The sequence below is a fragment of the Carica papaya genome, chromosome 9 (assembly GCF_054855325.1).
Source record: "Carica papaya isolate Zhongbai chromosome 9, ASM5485532v1, whole genome shotgun sequence".
NCBI lineage: Eukaryota > Viridiplantae > Streptophyta > Magnoliopsida > Brassicales > Caricaceae > Carica > Carica papaya.
In genome coordinates this window covers 16,654,843-16,681,391 of record NC_142317.1, presented here as the reverse complement: position 1 = coordinate 16,681,391, position 26,549 = coordinate 16,654,843, and the positions used below count along the sequence as shown (strand labels likewise).

At 39.4% G+C, this 26,549-nt stretch overlaps 1 long non-coding RNA gene across 1 annotated transcript; it reads left to right on the top strand.

Annotated features, from left to right (window-relative positions):
- The first annotated feature begins 2,275 nt into the window (after positions 1-2,275).
- Positions 2,276-6,468, top strand: LOC110809506 (uncharacterized). Its single transcript, XR_002538838.2, has 2 exons — positions 2,276-3,249; positions 5,913-6,468. It is a non-coding gene; the product is annotated as an uncharacterized LOC110809506 (long non-coding RNA).
- Positions 6,469-26,549: the final 20,081 nt, after the last annotated feature.

Below are 26,549 nucleotides of genomic sequence, written 5' to 3'. Positions count from 1 at the left end.
TTCAAGATTGACTTACTTTTAGGTTATCATCATGTAAACATCAGGGTAGAGGACATCCCCAAGATGACCTTTAGAATCCGGTACAGACACTATGAGTTCTTGACCCGATTTACAAAGAAGAACGTCAAGTTTGAGTGGAATGATGACTATGAAAAGAGTTTTATAAAACTCAAGAAGTTGTTGACTACCGCGCTAGTTTTAGATCTACTGAGTGGGACAGGTGGATACATAGTGTACTGTGATATTTCCTACTTAGGGTTGGGTTGTGTTCTGATGCACTAGGAAAAGGTCATAGTCTATGGGTCTAGATAGTTAAAAAGTTATAAAAAGAATTACCCCACCTATGACTTAGAACTTACCGCTATTATCCATGCCTTAAAAACCTAGCGCCATTACTTATATTAGGAGACTTTTGAGATTTACACAAACCATAAAAGCTTGAAGCATATATTTACTTAGAAGGATCTCAACATGCATCAGATGCGTTGGATAGAGCTCCTCAAGGACTACAATTGTAAGATCTTGTACCACTTAAACAAGGGCAATGTGGTAGCCGACACGTTTAGCAGGAAAAGTGCAAGTATGTTGGCTCACATAATAGTTTCTGAATGCAGGATAATAGAGGTTGTGCAACAGATACAACTTCAAGATTTAAAAAAGACCACAAGTCTGACCCATCTAGTTATTCAACACAAACTGATTCAGAGAATAAAGGAAGCCCAACTGACTGATTCCACTCTATCAGCTCTCAGAAAGGATATAGAACATGGCGTAAATTTAGAATTTCGAGTCTTTGCCAATAGGTTACTCAGGTTTCAGGATAAGGTGTGTATTTCAAATGACAATGAACTAAAACAGGATATCATGACAAAGGCTCGTAGTTCAAAGTTCACCATACAGCTCGAAAGTATTAAGATGTACCAAAATATGTGATCTCGATTCTGGTAGAGTAGGATAAAAAGAGAAATTATTGATTTCGTTTTCAAGTACCTTGTATGTCAGTAGGTTAAAGTAGAGCATCAACGTCTGAGCAAACTATTTCAGTTATCACTAATATTAGAGTAGAAATGGGAACATATCACTATAGATTTTATAATAGGGTTGCCTAAGGCACACTTGAAACATGATACAATCTGGGTAATCATTGACTGACTCTTTATGTCCTCTCACTTCCTAACCGTTAGAATGACCAACCCTTTAGACAAGCTAGCAAGGATCTATATCCGGAAGATATTCAGGATACATGGAGTTTCGGTGACAGTGGTATCAGATAGGACCCCAGGTTCACCTCTCAGTTTTGTTAAATTTTTAGCAAGTATTGGAAATGAAACTGTCACTTAGCACAACATTCCACTATCAAACAGATGGACAATTAGAACGAACAATTCACACACTGGAAGATATGCTTAGGGTTTGTGTTTTAGACTTTGAAGGACATTGAGATGATTACTAACCTCTGATAGAGTTCGTCTACAATAACAGTTATCAAACAAGTATCGGCATGACCCCGTATGAGAAGTTGTATGGTCAATCCTATAGGTGATCTATTGGAAAAAGGTGGGTAATAAAAAATTATTTAGCCCAGATCTTGTACATGAGATCACAGGGAAGATAGTCAAACTTAGGAAGAACATCCATACAACATAGAATAGGCAGAAGAGTTATGCGAACACCTGAAAAAGAGATTTAGAATTTGATAAGAGCGATCGAGTGTTCCTTAAGGTCACCCCCTTTAACGGTATCAACAGGTTTGGAAAGAGAGAAAAGTTAAACCCCCGGTTCATCGGACAGTTTGAGATCTTGGACAGGGTTAGTACATATGTCTATAGACTAGCACTGCCTTTAGAGTTATCCAGAATCCATAATATATTTCATATATCTATGCTACGCAAGTACAACCCAGATCCCTCGCATATCTTGTCTCATGAGCTACTTCCACTCAAGGATGATCTATCTTATAAAGAGGTACCAGTAGGTATTTTGGACCGGAAGAGTATAGTGCTTTGCAATAGAGAAATTTCCTTTTTCAATATCTTATGGCAGAATCACTTAAAGGACGAGGCTATTTGGGAGCTAGAATCAGACTTCAAAACCCAGTACCCCCAACTGTTTGACTAGTGAGAGAGCGATAAATTTGAGAGACCAAATTTTTTCTTAAGAGGAAAAGAGTTGTAATACCTGGGTCTGAGAATTTGGTCCGGGATAATTTAATATTAACAAAATAATAAATTAAAACAATTTAATTTTTAATTATTTTTGTTAATTTTTGAAGAAATATGGATTTTGGATGAAATTGAAATTAATTTTAGAAAACATGGTGAAACTGTGAAAAAAGGGATTGTATTTGAAAAAAAAAATTAAAAATATGGATCAAATCGCAAAAAAGAGAAATGCAGGCCATATGGGACGACCGCATCAGTAGCAACGGCGAGTTAGAACGCACTGCGTGACGAACACGCTGGCACAGGTTCCACGTGGGAGCCATGCGGGCGATCTGCGTACCTGGGCAATCCAACGGCCCACATCCATTCCCGCTCGCACGAACTGTGAGATCCCAATCCTGCCCAAATTTAAACGGACGGCTCTGATCAGCTGTGTGAAGATCCAATGGTGGGGCGATGAACGGGCGAGATTCACTCCAGAGGATCGTGATGGACGACTCAGATTTACACATGGATTTGCCTAAACGGGTCTCAAATCAGACGACTCTCCTTACTCTACGTCGACATAAATGGACGGTCAGGATCAGGGCCAAATCCTAGCTGACACCTCAAACTAAAGAAGAAGAAGAAGGGCGGCTGCAGAAAAGCTCAGTTGCCGGAGGGACACCGTCGATGCCGCATCGGAGCCATCACCAACACCGAAAAGATAAAATTTTTCCTCTTTCTGCTCGAAATTGGATTTGGAACCTCCCCACACCTATATCAGAGTCAAAAGGCCAAAGGGTGAGCCAGAAAAATGCAAGCAGAACTCGGCCGAGCTGTCGCAGCCGCAACCCGAAAAATTCTCTCCCATGAACCCCTTCCTGTAATGCCCGGGCCCTGTCATGCAACCCAGTCCGTCTGTATCAAAAAAAAAGGAAGAAACCCGAAGAGAGAGAGGGAGGCCATCGGCAGAAGGAAAGATGGCATAGAGGAAGAGAAGGAGAGAGGGAAACAGAACCACGAAGCAAGGCCAGACATAAGAAGAAATCGGAGGGTGATTTCCGTGAAGGCTAGGCTGAAAGATGGTCAAATCCTCCGACGGAAGGTAAGATCAATTTGATCTTAAGATTCAAAAATTCGAAATGGTGTCAATAAATTTCCTAGATCGTAGAATGATAAACTGAATTGGATTTCTTATGCATATGATTTATATAGTGTTGAATCACTAGTGTGATTACTTGAATATCGAATATGGGAGTTAAGGGAGAGGGAATGACAACTTGGTAGAAAATACGGAAATGAGACAGGGAGACGTTCTACTGATCTCTTAGAAAAACAAATGGGACAAATGTCGGTAGTCGGGGCTTTCCAAAACAGAAAGGTACTTGTGGAACGAAATGAGCACGAAGGATATATAAAAATGATTGGGAAATTGGGTTGATCGGCAGGTGATTTACAAGAAATGAACTAGGAAGAATTTGACTGCTGTTAAAGGAAAGGAAAGTTGGGAGATAAATCATACAGATGAGAAAAAGGGGGACCATATGAGAGGTTAAATCAGTAGAGAATCAGAAGGCAGATTGAGAGAAATGGCAGTAAAGGGAGAAGGTTAACAGAAAATAACGTGGAACGTCAAACGAAATCTAGGGGTAAAAAGGTTAGACCATAACTTGTAGATAACTTGTAGGGGAATAGTGTGCGGAGGACTGAAGAAGAAGATGGGAGCAAGTTGTGAAATGAGTGACGGTGAACTAAAAAGGGAAGACATTAAGATGAAGGAGAAATGGGATAAATAAGAATTTGAACTAAGAGAATTGTTAAATCCATTAAAATCTAATATGAAATCTGGGTGTGATTATGATACCAGGTGCCTAGTGTGCAGGTGTGAGTGGCCAATTACGTGGCCGTGGAAATGAGTCCTTGTATGAGTTCAAAGTGAGTTGCAGAATAATGCTATGCGTATACTGTGATGGCTGGATAACGGTGTGCGCGCGTGAATTTGCATGAAATGTGTTCAAAGTGAGTTGCAGAATGAAACTCTACGTATACTGTGATGGTCGGGTAATGCCGTGCGTGCATGTATTTACCTGAATTATGATAGTATAAATTAATTATTGTTTTCTGTATAGTTGCAGTAGTGTAAGGTTGCGGATAAGATTGCAAATGCTTGATTACGGGCTGCATGTAATGGTTATACGAATACTGAAATTTTGTAATATATGGTTGAGCGTGTGATAAGTGGAAAAGGGAAGGGTGCACAGGTAATCATATGAATCATTATAACTGTTGAGAATGAACTGGGTTGGGACTGATTGCTGTAGAAAATTTAGTATAAGAGAACGGAAAGACTGAGAAAAGAAAATGTATTAAAAATGTAACAAAGAAAGAAGAGAACGGATTTGCAGGGCCTACAAGAGAGTGACCAGAGAGGATAATTGTTGGGACTTTATGTCCAGACAGAGAGAAAAGAGAACGTGAGAAGGAGATCTATCTAGAGGGGACGGTTTCTGAAAGATCTGTTCAGGTAGAAAGAGGAAGAGGTAGAAAGGAAATACAGAGAGAGTATTGGGCAGAATAGAAGATGGGCTGGGTAGAATGTTTGGTTTACTGCAGAGAAATGTCCAAGCAGAGAGAGAGAGAATATGTAGGAAGAGGAAATTAGAGAGGATGCAGGATGAACTATTAACTGGGTAAATGGGTACTGGTTGGATGCAGTTGCGGAGCTATTTGGTAGTCAGTAGTTCTGTGGTGAATATTACTCCCTTGATGTTGTACTGGGTTTTGCAGTGGGTGTAGAATCAACTCTACTTGAGAGAAACTGTGAGGAGTCTTGGGGAAAAATGGGGAGTTTATTTACATCAATTCCAATTTGTTGGTTTAAGTTTTAAATTGATTTTACCGGGATGTATAGCTCATTCTTTTATTATATCATAGAAACAGTTAAGCAGGAATAAAGTCAAGAGCAGCCGGAGCCTGGCCAGGAGTCGAAATGTGTGCGGAACTACCATTGGTCTTCGATGGGTTGATAATTAGTAATCCCTTTTTTCAGTTGCTATGTTTACAGGCATACTAGAATTAGGTACTGATATGGAGGATCTTATTGTAGTTAAGGGAACAATATGGGTTGTTATGCATATTCTTGGATGGGATAGAAGGATGTATATCGATGAGATTATAGATGAATAAAAAATAGATATGTGATGTTTTATTTTTTTTTAAATGAGCGAGTTGTAATTAGGAACTCTATTTGATGTTGGGATGATTGCCATTAATATGAGATAAATGAAAGAATACTTTTGAAATGTAGGATGAATGAAAAAGATAATGAATTTTGAATAACTAAAAAAAAAGAAAAAGAGAGGGTAGGATAAAGATAAATAGGTAGGGCGTCAAACAGACTTTTTTGGGGATAGAGGGACTTGAACCCTCACGACTTTTTTAAGTCGACGGATTTTCATCTTACTATAAATTTCATTGTTGTCGCTCTTGACATGTAGAATGGGACTCTATCTTTATTTTCGTCCGATTAATCAGTTCTTGAAAAGATCTATCAAACTATGGAGTGAATGGTTTGATCAATGAATATTCGATTTTTTCTTCAACTTTGAATTGATTCACAACAAAACAATTCTTTTTTTTTCATATAAAAAAAAAAAAAAATCCATATTCGGGTCACCATTTTTGAGTTGGATAAAAATGTGGGTTGTTACACTTTCCGTTTCTCATTTTTCTCGATTTTTTGACTGTCGTCTTCTTCATTTTTTTTAGTGCAGGTTAGCCGAAGAGAAACCCCGATCGCAAGAAAGGAACGGCGGAGCCGCCATACTGGGAAACTCCTCTGCTGGTAGAGTCTCGGTTTTTCCCTTTTCCGGCCGACAGAGGCCCCATAATCCTGTTTTTTGCAGGTTTTCATGCAAAATCGGCCAAAACCAGCAAAAAATGGCCAGACTGAGAGGAAGTACAGCCGTAGGCAGTGGAGCTGGCACTAGAGCATGGCGTCGACACTGTGGTGGAACCCTAAACTGGACAGAAAAATTTAAAAATGTTTATTTTAACTTTTTTGGGGTATTTTGGAATACGTAACGCTTGTTTTTTATTTTCGTAGAAAAAATTTAGAAAATTCGAGAATCGTCAAAAGGCGCAGGAAAAAAGACAGTATTTCGAATACCGATCTGGAGTAAGAATCATTCATCCTTTTTTTTTCATTATGGTAAATTAAAATTTAACAACTAATAATAATGTAATTTGCAAAAAATTAGAAAGTCTTAAAATTAATTATACGTTTCAAGTGGAGACGGAACCCGTCAATGTTTAATTGCCCCAATCTTATTGTTTATTTTCTCTTATGCTACTTAGAATGCTTATTGTTGTATCATATGTGTTACTAATATTATATTTAAGAAAAAACACAATTAAATTTTGCTTAGACTATTTTATCACTAAACTTTCAATCTATCTTTGGTACTATTTTTATATTAAAAAACACACTTAGATTAAGATTTTGAAATGAATGGAAATTAATACTAAACTAAATTTGCCTTATAAATAAAATTTTATCAATTTTTAAAAATTTTCTTTCCAAACATAAGATTAGATTCCCCATAATAAAAAAAATACAATGGATTAGTTATAATTGAATATGTACTCTATACACGTCTAACTTAATTAAAGTAGAGCACATTATTCATTATATTAAATAAATTAAAATAAATATTTTTTAAATAAGATCATCCATGTATAATTAAGTAAGAAAATTTAGTGATGTTTTTAAAAAAAGGAAGTGCAAATTTTGTTTATTCATATACATATATGCACATATAGTATATTGTGTGATTCACATGATAATATCATATTATATAGGGCGATGGATGCTTATCCTACTATGAACAGACTTTCTTTACCTTCTCTTGACATCACCATCATCTATCATGCGGCTTCAATCCAACTCTCCCTTGTCACAATGTTAAAACAATTGCCTTTTAAACTATATCTTCTATCATGGCCATGAAAAAGAAATTGTTTTCTATTTGCTTGCTTAAGTTTTGATGGATGAGCATGTTTTTTTTTTATTTTTTTATTTTATGAAAGATAGAGTATAAGATTAAGTTAGGTATAAGTTTTTTACTTCATTATAAATACGAACTCTTAGGTAAGCTGTAATGGTCATGGAAATTCAAAAGTAAATATATATAATAATCTGGGTGCAGAAGCGAAATAAAAAATTAAAATTAATATCCCTTACACAATAACTTAAAAGTACTAAACAATATCACGAAATAAGTTATCTAAAAGAAGTACGAGAAATTGGAAAAATTAAGAAAACTATAAAATATCTAGCATTTACTCGTCGTCTTTTTGTGGATCGGGCTCGAGAACCAGGTCCTTCTGATCTGAAATGGTTAAATAAGGAATGAGGTATACTAGTTTAGTAAGAACATCACACATCATTACCGTCACAGAAGCAAATGTTGGTAGAAAACTGAAAACAACCAATGGAGCACAAATTTTAAACAAATTCATTTATCAATAATCAAACCATTTATCGTTCACTTACCGCAGTGAGATTTATAAAAACAAACTATGGAAATAATAACATTATAAATATCATAAATTCATATATAATCTGTAACATAGCACATATACTTTTATACTCAAATCATCAAACAATAATTGCCATTTTTTATCAACCTACTAGTATCCATGGGGATCCATAGGGGTTCTCGCTACACATGAACCATTCCCCTTAACAATCTTAATTTCAGGGTCGTCCCCATACCCCATCCAGTATGAACGCCAAAATAATAAACCTCAATACCCCGTCTGTTATGAGGGTGAAGCGGGCCGTCTCCATACCTCGTCCAGTATGAGCGCCAAATGACCAAGTCTGCATACCCCGTCCGGTATGAGGCAACATTCACGGTAGGGTTCCCTATGAACCCAGTCTGTCCACTATCTCCCAGAATATCTAGTGAGGCTGTTATCATATCCATTTATCAAATCACATCTCATTCCTATTTGTCCTTAGTCTCCGTTACCAACTCAAACATAAATACATAAATAAGTAACGTGCATCCAACAAAGCAGGCATATCATAGATTCCCAAAATCAAACAGTAGTGAAGCAAACAGTGATTCATGCATTTGAAACCATATAATAGATAAACCAGATACCATAATGCATTTAAACTGTAAAATAAATCAAGTAGGAATCGACAGAGAATAATGTTCGGTTCGGGCTCTATTAGCAATCTTAATTAATTATGCATATCTATTTAATTTGTATAAAATACAGTATTATTATTTATTCAAACTTCAATTTCATGATAGGAAATAGGGTGAGAGGTCCTTATTTGATTGGCATCGAAAACTAGATTTTTACTACACTTATGGGCGGTCCTCAGGTTCCCTAAATTTTTTCTCGAAAACTGAAACGCACTTACGGTACCTACACATGTCCCAAATAACCCAAAATATCATACCCATGGCCTACTTGGTTAATTTCAAAATTCCGGCATGGTGGCTCCGCCGTGCTCCGGCGAGAGCGGCGGCGATCCGCCTCGGGTTGGCTGTTTTCGACCGAATTCAGCCAAACTTGCATCGGTTCCTGTGAGAAAATACACTTAAGGCCCTCGGTGGGCCGAAAGAACACAAAAAATCGAAACTTACTGGCGGTGGGGCTCTCTGGTGCGGCGGCTCCTCCAGCTCACGTCGCGGTTGGTGTTTTGCTCCGGTCAACCTGTAGAGGAGGAAACAGTGATCACAACGGTGGAAAAATCACATCGAACAGGAATCAGAAAATGTCTCATCGGAGGCAAAAATTGAGACACCCAGCGACGGCCGTGCTGGGCTTCAGTGATATTTTTCGGCCAATTGGCCGGTGCTTTCGCTCTGATTTGGCCATAGGTGGGTTTAGAATCAAATTCTGAGCAAGTGATAGAATTTTTACCTCGTTTGGCGGCCGAAAATTGCTCCGGTACGGCGGCGGGTGGCGGCGGTCGGCTCCTTGATGGCTGGGCTGTCTTCTCCGGTGAGGGGCTCTAGCGGCTAGGGTTAGGGTTTAGGTGTAGATGAGGTTATGTATACCCATCCGCTTTTGATATGAGCCGTCCATCGCTTTTAATCTGGACCATCCATCGTAATTCAATCTGGGTCGTCCGTGCGAGATTCAATCTGAACTGTTCATGCTCGATGCAATCTGGGCTGTCCGTGCAAATTTTAGATCTGGGTCGTTCGTGCGTGCGGGAACGGATCTCAGCCGTTAGATCGCGCGCACGCGGATCGCCCACGTGGCTCCCTCCTGCATGGCCTCCCGCGTCAGCGTCTCTACCACCTAGCATGTCCTGGTTGGCCAGAGCTGCTGACCGGGTAGCTGACGTAGCACAACTTTTTTAAATTATGTTTTGACTCCCAATTTCTGATTTTTCTTTTAAAAATATCCCCCAAACCCAAATTTTCATCCATTTTTTCCAAAATTATTTTCAATTAAATCCATAAATAATTTTTACCCCTTATTATTATTATTATTATCATTATTTTCATTAAAATAAATTAAACTAAATTAAATTCAATATAAAATTACATAAATAATAATTATATTCATATAATAATAACAATAATAAAAAAATAAAAAAAAAGGTTGGGTGTTACAACTCTCCCTCCCTTAAAGAAATTTGGTCCCTCAAATTTGTCTCTTACTCTTGATCGAACAACTGGGGGTACTGGGCTCTAAAGTATGATTATAGCTCTCATGTAGCCTCTGTTGATGTGTGGTTCTGCCATACGACCTTTACAAATGATATTTTTCGGTTACAGAGTAATCTACTCTTTCGATCCGTAATGCCGACTGATACTTCCTCGTAGGATAAGTCCTTTTGGAGTGGGATAGATTCGTGAGCCAAGACGTGAGAGGGGTCCGGGTTTTACTTGCGTAGCATGGACACATGAAACACATTGTGGACCTTGAAAAGCTTTGGAGGTAGTGCTAGTCTGTAGGCGGCGGTACCAATCCTGTCTAAGACTTCAAATGGTTCAATTGGACCTTGGAAAGCTTTGGAGGTAGTGCTAGTTTGTAGGCGGCGGTACCAATCCTGTCTAAGACTTCAAATGGTTCAATAAATTGGAGGTTTAGTTTTTCCCTCCTGTCAAACCTACTAATTCCCTTGAAAGTAGTACCTTAAGGAACACCCGGTCGCCTTTCTCAAACGCTAAATCTCTCCTCCGGGTGTTCGCATAACTCTTCTGTCTGCTTTGAGCCGTCTGAATATTCCTCCTGATCTTAACTATCTTAGATGTAGTTTCCTCTACCAGTTTCAGGCCGAACAATTTTCTATCGTTCACTTCTTCCCAACAAATCGGCGATCTGCATGGGCGTCTATATAACGCCTCATACGGAGCCATGCCAATGCTTGCTTGGTAGCTGTTGTTGTAGGCAAACTCTATCAGGGGCAGATGGTCGTCCCAATAGGCCCCAGAGTCAAGGACACAAACTCGAAGCATATCTTCAAGTGTACGGATTGTCTTTTCTGATTGTCCATCAGTTTGAGGGTAGAAGGCAGTACTGATGGATAGCTTTGTTCCCATTGTTTGCTGAAAGCTATTCCAAAACCGAGAAGTGAACTTGGAGTCCATGTCGGACACCACTGTCACTGGGACTCCATACAATCTGACTATTTTCTGGATATATATTCTTGCCAACTTGTCCAAGGGATCGGTCATCCTGATGGCTAAAAAGTGGGAAGACTTAGTAAGCCGGTCAACAATTACCCAGATGGCGTCATGTCCTGAGCGTGCCTTAGGTAACCCTGTCATGAAGTCCATGGTGATATGTTCCCACTTCCGCTCTGGGATCGGTAAAGGCTGAAGTAACCCGCCTGGGCGCTGATGCTCTGCCTTGACCTGCTGACATACCAAGTATTTAGACATAAAGTCAGCTATGTCCCTTTTCATCCCATTCCACCAAAACTGGAGTCGCATGCTTTGGTATATTTTGGTGCTTCCGGGATGCATGACAAACTTTGAGCTATGGGCCTCTGTCATGATGTCTCTCTTTAACTCATTGTCACTTGGAACACACATCACGTTCTGAAATCGGAGTAATCCATCGGCGGAGACTCGGAATTCTGAGCTAACTCCCTGTTCTGCATTGTTCTTGAGGGCTACTAGGGCGGGATCAGCTAACTGAGCTTTTCTTACTCTCTGGATTAACTTAGGCTGGATGGTCAAATGGCCCAAACATGTGACTCTCCTCACGTCCTGAAGTTGAACCTATTGTGTAGCCCCAATTTGCCTGCATTTTGAGACCATCAAATGGGTTAAGATACCTTCACTTTTTCTGCTGAGTGCATCGGCTACCACGTTGCCCTTACCCAGATGGTACAAGATATCACAATCATAGTTCTTAAGAAGTTCTATCCACCTTCTCTGACGCATGTTGAGATCTTTTTGAGTGAATATGTGTTTCAAACTCTTGTGATCAGTATAGATCTGAAAGGTCTCTCTATATAAATAATGGCGCCAAGTCTTCAAGGCATGTATGATTGCAGTAAGCTCTAAGTCATGGGTGGGATAATTTTTTTCATGACTCTTTAACAGTATGGACCCATAGGCTATGACTTTCCCATGCTGCATTAGAATACAACCCAGGCCTAGATATGAGGCATCACTGTAAACTGTATATCCCCCTGATCCACTCGGTAAGGCCAGCACAGGTGCAGTAGTCAGTCGCTTCTTTAGTTCTGAAAAATTTCTTTTACAGTCCCCATTCCACTCAAACTTGGCATTCTTCTTTGTGAGTCGGGTTAGGGGAGCCGCTAGACTAGAAAATCCTTCAACGAACCTGCGGTAATAGCCTGCCATTCCTAGAAAGCTACGAATTTCTTAAACTGATGTCAATTTCTTCCAGCCGAGCACCGCTTCAGCCTTTTCAAGATTCATTATACTCCATCCTTTGATATGATGTGTCCTAGGAAGGCAGTCTACTCAAGCCAGAATCAACACTTACTCAACTTTGCATACAACTTCTTTCTTCTGAGAACCTGCAAAACCTGAGCTAGATGGTGAGCATGTTTCTCTCTGCTTTTTTAGTAGACCAAGATGTCATCGATGAACACGATAAAAAATTGATCTAAGAATTGTCTGAAGACCCTATTTATCAGATCCATGAAGATGGCTGGGGCGTTGGTTAGCCCAAATGACATGATTAGGAACTCATAGTGTCTGTACCTGATTCGAAAAGCCGTCTTGGGGATGTCTTTTGTCCTTATTTTCACCTGATGATAGCCTGATCGCATGTTTATTTTGGAGAAGACCTGCGCACCCTGCAACTGATCGAAGAGGTAATCAATCCTGGAAAGGGGATACTTGTTCTTGATTGTGACCCTGTTCAATCCTCTGTAATCAATACATAGTCTTAACGTTCCATCTCCCTTCTTGGCAAAAGTGACTCCAGCACCCAAAAAAGATACTATTTCTGATAAAATCACTGTCTTGCAATTCAGTGATCTATTTCCTCAGCTCCTCCATCTCAACGCGGCTCATGCAGTAAGGAGCAACCGAAATAAGCTGGGTGCCTGGCTGTAGATCTATGGTGAACTCAACTTCCCTGTCCACTGGCAATCCGGGTAGTTCATCTGGAAACACATCTGGAAAGTCTCGAACTACCAGAATCTTTTGAATATAATTCTCTTTCTTGGGTTTGCCTAGTTAGAGAAAATAGCAAGGTTAAGGTACTCGACAAATAAGAAAACTTGCCATCAAGGAATAAATACTAAATAATTTTAGTAATTTGTAAATGGCTCATCATTAGGAGGATTAAATACAACCTTCTTGTTAAAGCAATCTACGGTGGCATGATACACCACTAGCCAATTCATCCCTAAAATTACATCAATATTTCCCGTGCCTAATTTATTAGATTTACACTCAGTTTCCTATTTGCTATCTCTACGGCACAAGCCCTGTAGATAACTTCTCCCAATAGTGTTACACTCCCAGCAGTAGACACAAATAACATTGAATCAAATTTATCAGGTAATACATTAAATTTGGATGCAAAAATAGGTGAAACAAATGAATGCGATGCACTAGTGTCAAACAAAACATGAGCAAGATGGTTACAGATAGTGTGCATACCTATACCGCGTCCGGGTCAACTTCGGCATCCTGCTTGGTGAGGTTGTAAGTCCTGCCCTGGATAGGAGGTCTTCCTTGATTCTGGTTCCTCAGGCACTTTCTCGCATAGTATTGGGCATTACCACATATGCGACATATGTTGTTGAGGCGGTAGCATAGTCGGTCCCCGTGATCCCTACCATAATGCTGACAGATCTTACCACGTCCTGCCACTGGAGCTTGAGGGGGAGCCTGGATCACCAGTCTGGGCCTCTTGTTTTGTTGGACAGACGCAGTAGGTGCTGGTCTGCAGGGTAGAGCTGAGGGTTTGTGATTCCCTGCTGACTGAGGGAGGGTGTGGAGGCTCCTCTCCACTAACTGTGCCTTGGCCAGAACGGCCGAGTAAGTCCTGAGCTCCAGTACAAATAAATGCTGATTGATCTCTAGGCGGAGGCCCCACTAGAACCTCCTAGCCTTTCTGCCCTCATCCATTAATGTCTCAGGAGAGTATTGGCCCAACTCTAGGAACTTACAAACATATTCTGACACCGTCATGTTCCCCTAGACCAACTGGACAAACTCCATCTCCTTCAGATGTCGGATGTGCTCTGCGAGGTACTCTACATGAAAGGCTGCTAAGAACTGTTCCCAAGTAACTGGAACAAGCAGGGTGGTTTGCTTGATTTCCCACCAGCGGTCTGCTTCTCCCACCAGCATGTAGGTAGCAAGGGTGACCCTTTGCTCGGGAGTCACTCCTAGGGTCTTGAAGGCCTTCTCCGTCTCTGTCAACCAGTACTGGACATCTTCAAAAGAGGATTCCCCTGCAAAAGTAGATGAGTTCAGTCTCCTGTACCTCTCTACGTAGTCTGGGTCAATCATGGAAGGAGTTAGGTCCCGCGGAAGAGGGACTGGGCCAGACTGAGGATAGACTGGGGGGCCCTGTGGTGGTACTTGCTGATATGGTGGGGGCGCTGGATTATACTATGGTGGTGGCACCGGGTGGTATTATAGAGGAGCAAGCTCGTACCGGGTGGCTCGGGATCCTCTCACTGCAGTGGTGGCTCAACCTATGGCAGTGGGGGAGGGTCGGGTAGCTCCCTTCTCTCTTCTCGACCCTGCTGGGCAGCAATGAGTCTCTCCAGCATCTCAAATATCTTGTCAACGTCTACCCGAAGCGAACCATCCCAGGCTACTCGGTTTAGTGGGGGTCTTCCTCTTCTCATCTCTTTGTACCTGCATTTCATAAGGAAGGGTTGAGTAATGATTCATTGGTTTGGTGTTTCTCTAAGTATCATTGTGTAAGGGACGAGTTCGAGGAACCTGACTCTAATACTAACTGTAATGGCCCCGGAAATTCAAAGAAAATACATATAATAATCTGAGTGTAGAAGCAAAATAAAAGATTAAGGTTAATATCCCTTATACAATAACTTAAAAGTACTAAACAATATCACGGAATAAGTTATCTAAAAGAAGTACGAGAAATGGAAAAAATTAAGAAAACTATAAAGTATCTAGCATTTACTCGCCGTCTTCTTGTGGATCGGGCTCGGGAACCAGGTTCTCCTGATCTGAAGTGGTTAAATAAGGAATGAGTTACACTAGTCTAGTAAAAAGATGTCACATTATTATTGTCACATAAGCAAATGTTAGTAGAAAACCGAAAACAATCAATGGAGCACAAATTTTAAACAAATTCATTTATCAATAATCAAACAATTTACCGTTCACTTATCGTAGTGAGATTTATAAAAACAACTTATGAAAACAATAACATTATAAATATCATGAATTCATATATAATCTGTAACATAGTACATATCATACTTTTATACTCAAATCATCAAACAACAATTGTCCTTTTTTATCAGCCTACTAGTATCAATGGGGATCCATAGGGGGTCCCCGCTACACGTGAACTATTTCCCTTAACAATCTTAATTCCAGGGTTGTCCCCATACCCCGTTCGGTATGAGCGCTAAAATAATAAATCTCAATACCCCGTCCGGTATGAGAGTGAAACGGGCAATCCCCATACCCCGTCCGGTATGAGCACCAAATGATCAAGTCTCCATATCCCGTCCGATATGAGACAACGTTCACAGTAGGGTTCCTTATGAACCTGGTCCGTCCACCATCTCCCAGGATATCTAGTGAGGCTGTTATCATATCCATTTATCAAATCACATCTCATTCCTATTTGTCCTTAGTCTCCGTTACCAACTCAAACATAAATACATAAACAAGTAACGTGCATCCAACAAAGCAAGCATATCTTAGATTTTCAAAATCAAACAATAGTGAAGTAAGTAGTGATTCATACATTTAAAATCATAGAATAGATAAACCAGATACCATAATGCATTTAAACTGTAAAATAAATCAAGCAGGAATCGATAGAGAATAATATCTGGTTTGGACTCCATTAGCAATCTTAATTAATTATGCGTATCTATTTAATTTGTATAAAATACAGTATTATTATTTATTCAAACTTAAATTCATGATAGGAAATAGGGTGAGGGGTCCTTACTTGATTGGCGTCGAAAATTAGATTTTCACTGTGCCTACGGGTGGTCCCGGGGTTCCTTGAATTTTTTTTTGAAAACTGAAATGTGCTTACGGTACCTATACATGTCCCAAATAACCCAAAAAATCAGACTCAGGGCCTACTCGGCGAATTTTAGAATTCTGGTACGGTGGCTCCGCCATGCTCCGGTGACAGCACTGCCATGAGCGGCGGCGATCCGTCTCGGGTTGATTATTTTCGGCCAAATTCAGGCAAACTTGCATCGGTTCCTGTGAAAAAACACACCTAGGGCCCTCGGTGGGCCGAAAAAACACAGAAAACCAAAACTTACCAGTGGTGGGGTTCTCCGGTGCGGCGGCTCCTCCGGCTCACGTCCCAGTTAGATGTTTTGCTTCGGTCAACCTGTAGAGGAGGAAACGATGATCACAACGGTGGAAAAATCACATCGAATGGGAATCGGGAAGAGCCTCATTGGAGGCAAAAATTGAGACACCCCGCGGCGGCGCCGCTGGGCTTCAGCGGCGTTTTCCAGCCAATTTGCCGGTGATTTCGCTATGATTTGGCTATAGGTGGGTTTAGAATCAAATTCTAAGCAAAGGGTAGAATTTTTACCTCGTTTGGTGGCCAAAAATTGCTCCGGTACGGCGGCGGGTGGCGGCAGTCGGCTCCCCGACGGCTAGCTGTCTTCTCCGGCGAGGGGCTCTGGCGGCTAGGGTTAGGGTTTGGGTGTGGATGAGGTTATTTATACCCATCCGCTTTTGATCTGAGCCGTCCATCGCTTTTAATCTGGACCATCCAATCGCAATTAAATAAGAAATGAATCTAGACCGTCCATCGCAATTCAATCTGAGCCGTCCGTGCGTGATTCAATATGGACTGTCCATGCGCGATGCAATTTGGGCCGTCCGTGCGTTTTTTTGATCTGGGTCGTCCATGCACACGGGAATAGATCTCAACCGTTCGATCGCGCGCACAAGGATCGCCCCCGTGGCTCCCTCCCGCGTGGCCTCCCGCATCAGCGTCTCTGCCACATGGCACGTCCTGGTTAGCCGGGGCTGCTGACGTGGCACAACTTTTCTAAATTACGTTTTGACTCCCCGGTTTCCGACAATTAAATACCTAAATAATTTTTACCCATTTTTTTCAAAATTATTTTCAATTAAATACCTAAATAATTTTTACCCATTTTTATTATTGTTATTATCATTATTGTTATTAAAATAAATTAAACTAAATTAAATTCAATATAAAATTACATAAATAATAATTATATTCATATAATAATAACAATAATTAAAAAAAAGAGTTGGGGTGTTACATAAGCTGCTACTTTTCCATCTCTACAAAAATGAGGTTGGAAGCTCGATTTTCATCCATCATGATATTAAGCATATAAAAAAATTTGAGATAATTAAATTCACTTGATTAATATTCAACATATCATTTAGGTTATAAGAAAAATATTACAATATAATAGTAATAATAGTAGTGGTAGTATTAATAATAATGTACCATTTTTAAGAGCAATTGGTGACAATAATAATGACATTAATAACAATAAGATTGATGATAATAACAATTAAAGAAATAATAAAAACAATGATAATATATCTGATAAAGATATAATAGTGGATAATGAAGCCATGGTAATAATAGTAATAGCGATGACAATAACAATATAAAAAATGATAGTAATAATGATAATAATAATGATAAATATATAATTATTTAATAATATTATTGTTGTTAAATAATACATATAATAATCCATCAAGAAACATGACTTAATTGGCATATATATAGTTTTAATATTATAATAACAAATTCCTTATTCATGGATTACATTGCAAAATAATTATTTTATATGTCTTTAAGAACAAAGTACAAATTTATATATATATATATTTGAATTTTCTGTACATTGAAGAACTTTTTTTGTCCACAATAGTAAAGACCTATAAGTTTAGTTAGTTGACTCACGAAAAATAATGAAAATATGGGTTATTAAAATACCTATAACTTTTATTAAGATAATGGAAAAATAAAAGTTTACTTGGACTATTGTGATAGAGCTTCCCTTGTCTTTCTTTTTATTTTTGTAGCTAAAAAAGAAAAAAAAATAAATATAATTAATAAAAGACTTATTTATTTAAAAAATAAAAATAAAGCAAGGGAAGCATGTTATTAAAAAATCATAATAACATATATATTTCTTGATTAACACTAATTTTTATTATTATTTTTTTAAATTCCATAGTCAAATCCCCTTATCAACTTGTAAAATAAGTTGTTGCAAGAAATTATAAATGAACTCTTAATTATCTAATTAAAAAGTCAAAATAATTTTGAGAAAGGTTTTTCTCTCCTATTGTTTGTTTGTGACAAGCAAGGTCTTAAATTAAGCTTGTAATACTCGGGCCCAAAAATCGGTTTAGGATAATTATTTTTATTTATAACAAATTATATAAATAATTAATTTAATTTATTTCAATTTAATTTTATTAGATTTTTGAGAAAAAATGAATTAGGGACGAAATTGAAAATAATTTTAGAAAAAAGATATGAAAATTTAAAATCGGAAGATATTTTTGAATGAAAATTGAAAACAGGGGGTTAAACCGTAAAAAGAGAAAATTTTGACCACGTAGAATGGATCGGTCAGCAGCTATGGCGAACCAGAGCACGCCGCATGGAAACCCCGTTGACATTGGCACCACGTGGGAGGCCACACGAGTGATCCGGGTACCCGGTGATCTGACAGTCCAGATTTTATCCCGCGCACATGAACGGTCTAGATGCATTCCATCTTTAGATGCAATCAAATGATCAGTTTCAATTTGATCGTACGGTCTAGATTTATTCTCTGAATAAGATAGATCTAACGGACGAGAGATGACACGTATTCCCGAACAGGCAACCCAGATCAATACGGGGTGAGTATTTAAATATAGCATTCTAAGGAACCCTAGCTGTACCAGCCCTCGCCAGAGAAGAAGAACCAGACGCCGGAGAAGGAGGTCGACCACCAACCGCTGCCGTACCAGAGGCACCGTTGACTGCCGAAAAAGGTAAAGTTTTTCAATTTTCGCTGAGAATTCCGAGTCTCCCCGTGGTCATATCAGAGCAAAAAGGGACGGTAGGTGAGCCAAAAACTGCGAAAAAAACCCATCGAAGCCGCCGCGGCCAAAACTCAAAACCCTCTCCGATGACTCCCTTCACGTTTTTCGTTTCACATGATTCTTTGACCACCGTGTTCACTATCTCTTTCTGGTGCATGTTAGCTGAAGAAGAACCCCAGCCATGAAGGAGGACCAACGGAGCTGTTGCACCCAAAGACATATTGTTTCAGTTTCAGTTTTTTTTTATTTTTCTAGCCAACTGAGCATTCCTAATGTATTGTTTCGCAAGGATACATGTAAAACCAGCTAAAATAGGCAAAAACTGGCTAGGCCAAGGCAAACTGCCGCCATGGGCGGCGGAGCTAGCGCTAGAGTATAACGCCGCCACCGTGCTGGATCCTTAAAATGTGCTAGAAAGATTTTTCAACACCAATTTTAGTTTTTGGGGTATTTTTGGGAACGTAACGTGCGAAAAATTTAGAAAATTTAGGAACCGTTAAGAGGCGTAATAGATAGCACGGAATTTCGAAACACCGATCTGGATAAGAATCCATCACCCTACTCCATGTTATAGTAAATTGAGGCTTAATAATCGAATATCTTGTATTTGTAAAAAATTAGAAGGACATTAAAAATAATTACAGGTCATTAGTGGAGCCAAAAACTAGTTAGTGTACGATTGTCCTAACTCGTATGTGTTGCCTATTTATTTTTCTATACTGCCTAAATTGTTTATTGTTTTACCGTGTGATTTAAATCATTACTTTTAAATTACTTTCTCATTTATTGATTTACTAATTGTGATTTTTATTTGATTGACTGATTCGAAATAAATGCGCTAATTACGTTCTTAATTGTTGAGGTATAAAATTATACTGTTTACTTAAATATTGTTTGATTAATCTGTAAATATAAAAATAAGATGTTGGTATGCAATTGGTGGTTGTTTTGTTGATGTGGATCTATATATGAAAGGCTTACCGGGTACCTTAGAAAAAGGTGGACGGACTCGGTACATAGAGAACCCTACTATGGACATTATCTCAGTCAGACGGGGTTGAGAAGTCCCATACCAAAAGAGTTTGGGAGATATAGTTCACTCTAATACAGGATGAGGTATTGAGGTGATAATGTGTTTGGCGCCTATTACCGAACGGGGTATAAGAATGGCCGGATTAATTAACAAATCTATATATTGGGTTCACGAGTAGGAGAATATCCTTATGGACCTCCAAAGGTACCAGTAAGCAAGGAATAAGGTAAGTTTACTGTTATTGTTCATGTAAATGTATCATAAGAATGATATTCGAATTTATTGTCTTTATAGATCATTTTTAAAAAACTTGCAACGGTAAGTATAGAATAAACTATTTTTTTATGTTAAATGAATTTACTCAGATTAAGGGCTCAATTAGTTATTTTATGATTTTTACAAACCTTCATTTTTCATCTCAATAATTAGCATGATATTCTTATTGGGTTAGTGTAGCTCATTCTTCTATTAACCATTTCAGATCAAGAAGACCAAGATCCAGATCCTGATCAGTAGGAGGGTTATGAGTAAATTAACCTCCCAGACCCCATCAAGTGCTAGTAGATGTTAACCCCTAGGATATTTATTTACTTGTTTTAATCATCTATTCGTTTCTATTTACGAACTGCTATAGAAGAGACATTCCCATAGCCCTATTGGGCATTCTAATTTACTGTATAAGGAATATAAACCCTAATCTTATTGTTTGCTTCTACATTTAAAAATAAAAATTTATGTCCTTTAAGTTCTGGGCTTTTATAGTTGGTATCAGAGCCGCGTTCTTCGCGACCATCCCTTACACAAAGATTTAAAAACACTAAATACAAACTGTCGCTCAACCATTTCTTGTGAAATGCAGGTACAAGGATATGATGAGAGGAAGGCCCCCAATAAACCGAGCAGTCGGGGATGGGTCACTTCGAGAGGATGTTGATCGACTCTCTGAGATGCTAGAGAGACTCATCTCTGCCCAGCAGACTTAGGAGCAAAGGAGGGAGCTGCCTAATCCTCCCCCCACTGTCACAATTTGAGCCACCCTTGCAGCGGGAAGATCCGGTGCCACTTTAGTACAGCCCTGCTCCTCCATCATATCATTCGGCCCTGCCACCGTATAATCCGGTGCCCCCACCATACAATCAGGTGCTGTCACAGGGCCACCCGGCCTCTCCCTAGCACAATCTAGCCCCTCTTCAACGGGACCCAATTTCACCTATGATGGACTCAATCTACATTGAAAGGTATAAGAGACTAAACTCATCAACTTATACAGGGGCATCCTTTTTCAAAGAGGCCAAGTATTGGTTAATTGAGACAAAGAAGGCTTTCACAACTCTTGAGGTGATTTCTGAACAGAATGTGGTATTTGCCACCTATATGCTCGTGGGAGAGATAGGTCACTGGTGGCAGCTCAAGTAGGCCACCCTGCCCATTCCAGTCACTTAGGAACAGTTCCTGATGGTATTGAATGCGGAATACCTCCCAAAGAACCTTCAACATCTGAAGAAGATGGAGTTTGCACACCTAGTACAGGGTGATATGACAGTGTCAGAATATGCCTGGAGGTTCCTAGAGTTGGGCCGATATTCTTCTAAGAGTATGATGGATGAAGGTTGAAAAGTAAAAAAGTACGAGTGGGGCCTCCATCTCGAGATCATATAACAGCTGTATGTATTTGAGCTCAGCACCTACTCAGCTGTTCTGGTCAAGGCACAACTAGTAGAGAGAAATCTTCATACCTTTCCACCAGCAGTAAAAAATTCTAGACCCTTGGTTTTACACCGCAGGCTAGCACCCTCTACATCGGTTCAACAGAACAAGAGACCTAGGCTAGTGACTCAGTCTCCTCCCCAATCTCTAGCGATAGGATGCGGTAGGACTTGCTAGCACTATGGCAAGGATCATGGAGATCGATCATGCTATTGTTTTAACAATACCTATCGCATATGTGAGAGTCCCTAACACTACGCGAGAGAGTGCCTACAAAATCAAAATCAAGTCAGATCTCCTATCTAGGATAGAGCATACAACCTCACTCAACAGGATACTGAAGCCAATTCGGATGTGATATAGGGTACGTATAATATCTATAATTACCTCGCACATACTTTGATTGATATTGGTGCTTCACACTCGTTTGTCTCATATATTTTTGTAAAAAACTTGAATGTATTATCTGAAAATTTTGATTTTGTGTTGTTTGTGTTTACTCTTAGGAGTAGGACACTAATAGGGGATGTTATATACAAAGCTTGTATCATAGACGTAGCAGATAGGAAGTTAAGTGCAGACTTGATAGAGATAGACACGGAGAATTTTGATGTAATCTTGAGAATGAACTGGTTGGCCATCTAACACGCCACCGTAGATTGTTTCTACAAGAAACTTGTATTCAACCCTCTTAATGAAGAGTTATTTACAAATTCATAAAAGTTTTAAGTATTATTTTCTCATGGCAATTGCCTCATTTGTGTGATGCTTTAACTCGGTTGTATTCTCTACAATAGACAAACTTGAGAAAGAAGTTTGCATTCAAGAGATTCCCGTAGTCTGAGAATTTTTGGACGTGTTCCCTAATGGACTACCTGGATTGCTAGCGGACAAAAAAGTTGAGTTCACAATAGATTTTAGCCTGACACTCAACCTATCTTAGTTGCCCCTTACCGCATGAGTCATGTAGAGATGGAAGATTTGAGAAAACAGATCAACGAATTGCAAGATAGTAGGTTCATCCGACACAATATATCTCATTGGGGTGCTAGAGTCACGTTTGCAAAGAAAGAGGATGAGACTCTAAGATTATGTATCGACTACAGGGGATTGAACAGAGTCACAATCAAGAACAAGTACCCCATCCCTAGAATTGATGACCTTTTTAACTAGTTACATGGTGCACATATTTTCTATAATATAAACTTGCGTTCAGGTTACCATTAGGTAAAGATCAAGACAAAGGACATTCTCAAGACAGCTTTCAGAACCCTGTACGGACACTATGAGTTCTTAGTCATACTTTTTGGGCTAACCAATATACTAACCATATTTATGGACTTGATGAACAAGGTTTTTAGACAATTCTTAGATAAGTTCGTCATTGTATTTATTAATAATATCCTGATCTACTCAAAGAGTAGAGAGGAACGCGCTCACAACCTGACTTAGGTTTTATAGGTTCTCAAGAAAAATAAATTGCATGCAAAATTGAGTAAGTGTGGAAGGATTTTCTAGCCTAGCCACCCCTTTGATCCGACTCACATGAGTGAAACAAGAATTACGAAAGGAGTTTTACAGAACTTAAGAAGCGGTTGACTACCGCACCTATTTTGGCTATATCAAGTGGGACGGGTGGATACACAGTGTATAGTGATGCCTCTTATATGGGATTGGGTTGTGTTCTGATGCAGCATGGGAATGTCATAACCCATGAATTCAGGCATTTGAAGAGTCATGAAAAGAATTACCCCACCTACAACTTGAAACTTACCGCCATTATACACACCTTGAAGATCTGACGCCACTACTTGTATGGAGAGACTTTTGAAATTTACACAGACCATAAGAACTTAAAATATATATTCACTCAAAAGAATCTCAACATGCATAAGATGCGTTGGATAGAGCTCCTTAAAAACTACGATTGTAAGATTTTGTATCATCTGGGAAAGGGCAATGTGGTCACTGATGCGTTCAACAAAAAAAGTGCAAGTATACTAGCTCACATAATAGTTTCTGAATGCAGGGTAATAGGGGTTGTACAGCAAATACGACTTCAAGACTTGAAGAGGATTACATGCCTGCCCTATCTGACAGTCCAACCCAAACTGATGCAGAGAAAAAAAGAAGCCTAACTAATCGATTTCACTTTAACAGCTTTCAGGAAGGATGCAGAACATGGGATAAATCTAGAATTTCGGGTCTCTACCGATGGGTTGCTCAGATTTTAGAACAGGGTGTGTGTTCTAGATGACAGTGAACTGAAAAGAAACATCATGACAGAGTCTCATAGTTCAAAGTTCACCATATATCCTAGAAGTACTAAGATGTATCAAAGTATGCGACTCCGATTTTGATGAAGTGAGATGAAAAGAGAGATAACCGACTTTGTCTCCAAGTGTCTAGTATGTCAGCAGGTTAAGGCAGAGCATCAACGCTAGGTAGACTACTTCAGCCATTACCGATCCTAGAGTGGAAATGAAACATATTATCACGTACTTCATGACAGAGTTACCTTAGACACGCTCAAGACATGATGCTATTTAGGTAATTGTCGACCGGCTCACCAAGTCCTCTCATTTTTTGACTATCAAGACAACCGACCCCTTGGATAAGGTAATGAGAATCTATATTCAGGAGATAGTCAGGCTATATGGAGTCTTGATGACAGTGGTATCCGACAAAGACCTCAAGTTCACTTCTCGATTTTGGTCTAGTTTTTAGCAAGCCGTGGGAATGAAACTGTCTCTCAGCACTACATTCCATCCTCAAACCGATGGACAATCAAAGAGGATGATTCGCATACTAGAGGATATGCTCGGAGTGTAATGCCCAAATTAATTTAATTGTAAATTAAATTAATTATAAATATAAATTTTTTATTTTTTAATTTTAATTTAATGCAAAAATGAAGTAAATTTGGTAGGGGTGAAATTGAAAATTTTTTTGGGAAAAAGATGTGAAATTTTGGGTTCTGGAGGTATGAAAGAAAATCAGAAACCGGGGGTTAGAAGGTAACTTAAAAAAGTTTTACTACGTAGGATGCCTAATCAGCAGGCCCCACGACCCACGAACCAGAACGCACTGCATGGCGGCGAAAGCTGACGTGGTGCCACGCGGGAGGCCATGCAAGCGATCTGCGTGCCCGCGATCGAACGACTCAGATCCATTCCCGTGCGCACAAACAGCCCATATGTGTTCCCTCCCCAAATGCGATCAGACTGTCAGGTTTGAATGCGATCGGACAGTTCAGATTAGATCGCAATGAACAGCTCAGATTGGATCACAATGAATGGTCCATATTCACTTCCTATTTAATCGCAATCGGACGGTCCAGATCAAATGTGATGAACGGTCCAAATCAAAAGCGGACGAGTATAAATAATCCTCTTCACACCAAACCCTAACCCTAGCCGCCAGTCGCCCTCGCCGGAGAAGAAGACCCAGTCGCCGGGAAGGAGAGCCACCGCCACCTGCCACGCGGGAGCTACTTCTGACTGCCAAAAAAGGTAAAAATATCCCTTTTTACTCGGAATTCAATTTTAAACACCCCCATGACAGAAATCGGAGTAAAAGGACTGGCCAATTGGCCGAAAACTGCGGGTGAAGCTCGGCAGCGCCGCCGCAGGAAATTTCACAAAACGCCTCCGATGAGGCCCTTCCCCATTCTCGTTCGGCAAAATTTTTCCACCATTGTGATCATCGTTTCCTTCTCTACAGGTTGACCGGAGCAAAACACTCAACCGCAACGTGAGCCGGAGGAGCTGCCGCACCGAAGAGCCTTGCCGTCGATGAGTTTCAGTTTTTTATATTTTTTTGGCCAACCGAGGCCCCTTAACATATTTTCTCGCAGGGATTGATGCGAAATCGATTGGAATCAGCCAAAAACGGTCGAAAATAATCGAGTCGAGGCAGACCGTCACCGAAGCACGGCAGAGTCGCCATGCCAGAATTCTAAAATTGGACAAAATGGGCCCTAAGACTGATTTTAGATTTGTTTGGGACAATTGTAGGTACTTATAACACGTTTTGATTCCAAAAAAAAATTCAAGGAATCCAGAGACTGCTAGTGGGCGCAGTCAACAGTATAGCCTTTCGAGCATCAAATTGAGTAAGAATCTCTCACCTTATTCCATGTTATAGAATTGAAGTCTAATTAACAATAAATATAGTATTTTGTATAATTTAAAAAATGTTCATAATTAATTAGGATTACTAACGGAAGCAGAACCAAAAATTATCTATTGTTGTTCTGTTAATTATTTTTATAGTTTAAATGCATGATAGTGCCTTATTGATTGATTTTATAGCTTTGAATACATGTATTATTATTTTACGTGTTTACGGTTGAATTGAAAAAATGAAGGTTAAAAGTAAACGGAAAACTTTTGTGATTAAGTAAATGAATGAAACGACAGCCTTACTGGGCATCCTAGGAGATGGTGGACGGACCAAGTACATAGGAAAACCTACCGTGAACGTGTCTCATACCAAACGTGGTATGGAGACTTGGTAACTTAGCGCTCATACCAGACGGAGTATGGGAATGACCTGCTTCACCCTCATGTCGGACGGGGTATTGAGGCTTAATAATTTGGCGCTCATACCGGACGGGGTATGGGGATGATCGAAATTGAGAATGTTAAAGAAAAAGATTCACACATAGCAGGGACATCCCTATGAACCCCTATGGATACTAGCATGTTGGTGGAAAAAAAAAGGCAATTGTTGTTTTGATGATTTGAATATGAAAGTATAATATGTGCTATGTTGCCAATTATATACTGAATCATGATATATATAATGTTATTATTTTCTATAAATCTCACTACGATAAGTGAACAGTAAATGATTTTATTATTGATAAATGAATTTGCTTAATTTAGTGTTGCATTAATTGTTTCG